This window comes from Phascolarctos cinereus, unplaced genomic scaffold (assembly GCF_003287225.1).
Source record: "Phascolarctos cinereus isolate Bilbo 61053 unplaced genomic scaffold, phaCin_HiC Scaffold_9;HRSCAF=440, whole genome shotgun sequence".
Taxonomy (NCBI): Eukaryota; Metazoa; Chordata; class Mammalia; order Diprotodontia; family Phascolarctidae; genus Phascolarctos; species Phascolarctos cinereus.
In genome coordinates this window covers 87,107,694-87,113,255 of record NW_027556402.1, presented here as the reverse complement: position 1 = coordinate 87,113,255, position 5,562 = coordinate 87,107,694, and positions in this window count along the sequence as shown.

Genomic DNA, 5,562 nt, shown 5'->3' with positions numbered 1-5,562 from the left:
TCAAATCAGCACCACTTTCCAAGCTACCTTGGGATTAAGAGGCAAACTCCCTCTCTTTCAATTTCTATTTTCCCTTTTTTTCCCCCAGGGACTGGGTTTGGATTATGCAAATTACCTTGGATTCCATCTCGATTCATCTCTAAGAGAGTGGAGTGCATCCTACAATTCCTAATGCCAGAAACTATAGCTAAAATAGACTGGGAGCAATCCTTCCACAAGTGCAAAATGTTGATATCTCAATATGTGTATATCCAACTTCAATTTTCTTTTCCTGGTGTTCCAGCCTGAATATTGAAATAACTGCTAGAAATCTTAACCTTGAAGTCCCAATAGCACCTCAAGCTCAAATTTTTCAAAATGAAGTCACATGTTTCCATTAATTGGCCCCTCTTCTTTCTATAATAATTTTCACCTTCATCTGCTTCTCATATTGCAACCTCTGAGGTTCCGGCCCTGATAACTGCTATCCTAGACTATTATAATGGCCTCCTAATTGTTTTCCCTGGTTACAGTTTTCCCTCAGCAATTCCTTCATACAAACACAAAAGATGCTCCCTTTTTGATTGTATTTTTACTAGCACTCTCCCATGCTTTCTCTCTTCACCTCTAACTTCTGTCTTCCCTGGCCTCCATCTCAGCTAAAATCCAATCTTCTACAAGAAGCTTTTCCTTTCCCTCATTAATACTAGTTCCTTGCCTCTGAGATTATCTCCAATTTACCCCGCAAATGTTAAAATTTTTTGCTTACCTGTAATTGAGAAAAAAATTAAAACAAACAAACAACAACAACAACAACAACAACAACACACACACACAATCATACTTTTCTATAGCCTTATTTTTCTCTTGTCCACCCTGACTGCAGATGGCCCATTTAAATGACTGTGTATAAACTTTTGTACATACCCTGCAATGCTATCATGTGTTCTCTGTGCACATCCTTTCCCATGGAGGTACACTGCATTACCACATCCCAATTTAGCTTTCAGATTGGTTCAGTTCTTGAGACTTCATTGCTAATAATCCTCTCTTATATTTACGTGGTACAGTGCTTAGAGTTTGGTTTGACATTGAAGACGTCAAGGTTATCCACTGCCTCCTTGGCTATCTTTTTCACTTTTGTCTTGCCATTGGTCAATGGTGACTCTGGAAGAGAGAGTGAGGCTGATGACTCTGCATGACTCTGCCTCACTTAAATCTAATTCACCCCCTGGTATAATTAGTGCTCTTTGAAAACAAATGATGAACAGCTACATCTTATATTTATGTTAGATATGGTGTTAAAAGACTGCATATTTTTCTCCACCTGAATCTGTTAAAAATCCTGCAATATCTTACATCTGCTAATGTTCAAGATTCTTCCTACCTAGGAATATTTTGGAGCAGTGAAATGAATAACATTTTATAGATTTAAATTTCACTAAATAAAGAATTTTTATTTCTAAAGGGAGAGATATTTAATGAGGCTCATCAAGTACATAGTCTATCACCAATTATTGGGGTCATTATTAGTTCCATCCAAATGATTTTATGTGATAAAACTTGAATTGGAAACAATAATGCTAATAATCAAATTAAAATTATTTCTGAAACTATTGTGATAATAGATACCTTTCCTGGAGCCATTTGTTCATACAGATTTCACAACTCCTAACAGGGAGAGAGAGAAAAAGACAGTCATTTTTAATTTTAGAAGATCACAAAAGAATGGCCTCCTAGCTATCACTGTCTACAAACAAGGTGAAGAACTTGAGGTTCCCTACTACTTCATCCTTGGAGATGTTTAAAAAAAAGTATGAAGCCACAGGGCAGTTAACTATATCTGTGGGATTTCAAAACTTGACTTTTTTTAAAGAGGAAAATTGAATTAAAGGAAACTACGAGAGAAAAAAATGAAACAAAGAAACTACACTATAGTTTGCTCTATGCATCTGCAAGAGAGTGAGTTCGGTCTTGCCTGTATATACTGCAATGAAGTAAAGACTGCATATATAGATTCACAAAAACCCACACATAGCAGATAGAATATGCAACAACACAACATTGGCTTAGCAAAAGGAGGAAGAGGAAGGAGGAGAGTTACAAAAACAATTCTTTGGCACATAGCTTCTGTTAATTTTCCTCTTTAAAAAAGTCAAGTTAGAGAGACATAATGTCTGGGCAATTGGTCATTTTATTAGTAATGATAGTATTTTAACAGCAGATATCAGTGACACTTTCAAATGCTGAAGACCTCACCATGATCATGGTCTCATAGTTTATATGCTGTTGGAAGAGTGGGTCTTCCTAAGGGTTGCAATCAACTCTGATTGTCTAGCAATTAATGAGAGAATAAATATTACAAGGAGAGGTGGACCTATTAACTTTGATTATATGATTTATGTCTTAATTATCTCCAGCCTCAGGAAACCTAGACAAGAAATCTATATAGCTCATCTAAGCGTGAGCAGAAGACAATTGATTGAGAGTTTCGCTTTGGATTAAATTCCTTGTAAGGCTAGATGGAATCTGACCAAGATTGATGAGAGCTAATTCAATCTCAGTATCAGTAATGTCCTTCAAGAGATTGAACTTTGAAATGAAGACTATAGAAAAAGGGGGAAATCTGGGTCTCCCAAAATTATTAGTTGTTAATCATCATTTCTCTCAAATGAAAAAAAAAATCACCGAGAGAGTTGCAAGACACAGAGAGAATAGATATAAGCAACATGTACTCCCTTGTTCACTAGGTAGAGAAGAAAGAAAGCAAGGGGGAAGAGCCAAAAGACTTATGAGAGGGAGAGAGGGAGAGAAAGAGAGAGAAAGAGAGAGGGAGACAGGGAAAGAGACAGACAGATAGAGACACAGACAGACAGAGACAGAGGGATTCCTCAGAAGACTGGTATCTTAAAATTCCACTTCTTTATTTCCATTCAAGTGACATGTTCATCATATAATTATAATCCTTACCAGAATCCAAATCTACTCAATTTTTCCCACTTGAAGGTGGGAGGTAATATTTTTAATATCCTAAGTTCTGAGGTAGAATTTTTCAGGTAGGGGAGTATACCCTTTTAAAGGATGTAAAAAGAAGTTGTAAAAGTTGTAAAAGAAAGAGATCCTGCCCTCAAAAGAAGAAAATATTGTGTTGCATCGCTTGATAAATCTTGGAGTCTGCTACCTGTAGAATTATTAGTTTAGCTGGACATGAATGGAGAAGAGACAGTCTACCCACACCAAATAGGTAAATGATAATTGGCTATCTTTTGATAATTTACAATATTGATAAGAATGGACATACAGGTTCTTAGCATGGTGAGTCATGTGTGAAAGAAATTGAAGGCTATGGAATGATAAATAGTTCACCTTAAAAATTTATGAATTCCACCTCCCCTACCTCTGCCCCAGAATCACAGATTTGACTTTATTCATTTATTCAACAGGTACTTATTAAGATCTATGTTCCAGATGCTGGTCCAGAGGCATAGAAAGATAAAAATTACAACAGGTATTGCCTTCAGGGAACTCACATTACCTCATAGCATTGCTATGATTCTCAGAAAAGGTACTGTATACAAATCATTTTGCAAACTTTGTAGTACCACATAAATTTCAGCTATCATCCTTACTTCATCTTCCTTTTATTTTACAATCTCTAAGACTGAAACTGTCCAGGCAAGAAGTAAGAAAAGGATGCAGCCTAATCATTAATGCTTAGGCAGGGATCAGAAGCATCAGGTTGGTCATAAAAAAACCCAAAATATTCAATAGCCAGTGGTAAGAGATATTGATCTGAGTCTATAGGTAGAGAATGATGTTCAGATCAGGCAAAACAAAGAACATGTACCAGATTTAAAACAGTTTTGAGGAGTTAGTCAAGAGCCATGATCTGGAGCTTAGGTTGGTGGGGCATGGGAGTCTGAAATCCAGCAATACTGGACAGGACTTTGCCAACCTTCCTGTGGTGATTTTATCACTACCACAGCCAACCCATCCTTGCCAGATAGGTTTCTCAGATTAATATCAGCTGGACATTTCCTAAAGCAAGTCAATAGGGCAGCTTTACTTTCTAAGCAACATATAGAAATATAGTAATAAGCATAGAGTGATAAGGACCAGAGAATTATCTGACCTTTTGAATGCTACTTAGAATTAACTTTAATTTCCAAACACTTGGAAGGTTCTCATTTATCTACATACACTGATGCTTGTGACAATGAAAAATAATATTATCAAATTACGCTAGGGAAAATAACAGTTTCTGAATTGTGAAAAAGCTTTGTGAGTTCACAAGTTTTTTTGTGATATACAAAGTTTCAATATCTAGTCTTAAAAAGAAATGTGAGGCATGAAATAACTGTGAGAAAAGAATTTTTTAAGTTGTCAAGTATAAACTACTCAGAGAGAGAGATGGCTAATATTACCATGGATATGCCCTTCATTTTTTTAAATTAAAGGACAAAGCATATTGTTAAATACATTTGGGATTTTGTTGGATAATTAATATTTCTAAAATAGCTTGAGATTTTTGACAAATCCCGAAGCATTTACATTTGTCTTTCCTTATTTGAACTAGTATCCTGCTTAAACATAAAGCACCTCAGAAAGTAAGTCTCTTAACTTTGACCTAGCAATACCACTACTAGGTCTGTATCCTCAAAGAGATAAAAAAAAACAAAAAGAATAAGGACATATATTTACAAAAATATTTATAGCAGCTCTCTTCTGGGGGCAAAGAATTAGAAATAGAGGGCATGCCCATCAATTGGGGAATGGTTGAACAAGTTGTGGTGCGTGATTATGGTGGAATACTATTGTATTTATCCACCAGAGGGGTTGGAATATTATATTCTGCAAGGAAAAGGAGCTTGGGTTACAACCAAACATAAACTACCTAGCAAAACTGAGCATAAGATTTCAGGGGAGGAGATGGACATTCAATGAAATAGAGGATTTCCAGACTTTCCTGATGAAAAGACCAAAGCTCAATGGAAAATTTGATCTTCAAATACAGGACTCAAGAGAAACATAAAAAGGTAAAGAGGAAAGGGTAAAAAAAATATATTACTCAATAAGCCAAACTGTTTCAATTCCTACATGGGAAGATGATACTTATAATTCTTGAGGATTGTATCTTTATTTAGAAGGGACATACATAGACAGAGGGGGTGTGTTTAAGTTGACTTTGATATGATGATGATGTGATATGATGTGAGAGAAAGACACAGATAGTAATCATAACTGTGAATGTGAATGAGATGAACTCTCCTATAAAACGGAAGTGGATAGCAGAATGGATTAAAAAACATTATCATATATATGTATATATATATATATATATAAAATACAAATATAATATGTTCTTTACAAGAAACATTTGAAACAGAGGGATACACAGATACACACAGGGTAAAGGCAAAAGGCTGGAGTAAAATATGTAATGCTTCATTTAAAGTAAAAAATAAAGCAGGGGTAGCAATTTTGATCTCAGACAAAGCACAAGCAAAAATAGATCTTATTAAAAGAGATAAGGAATGAAACTATATCTGCTAAAAGGCACCACAGACAATAAAGTAATATCAT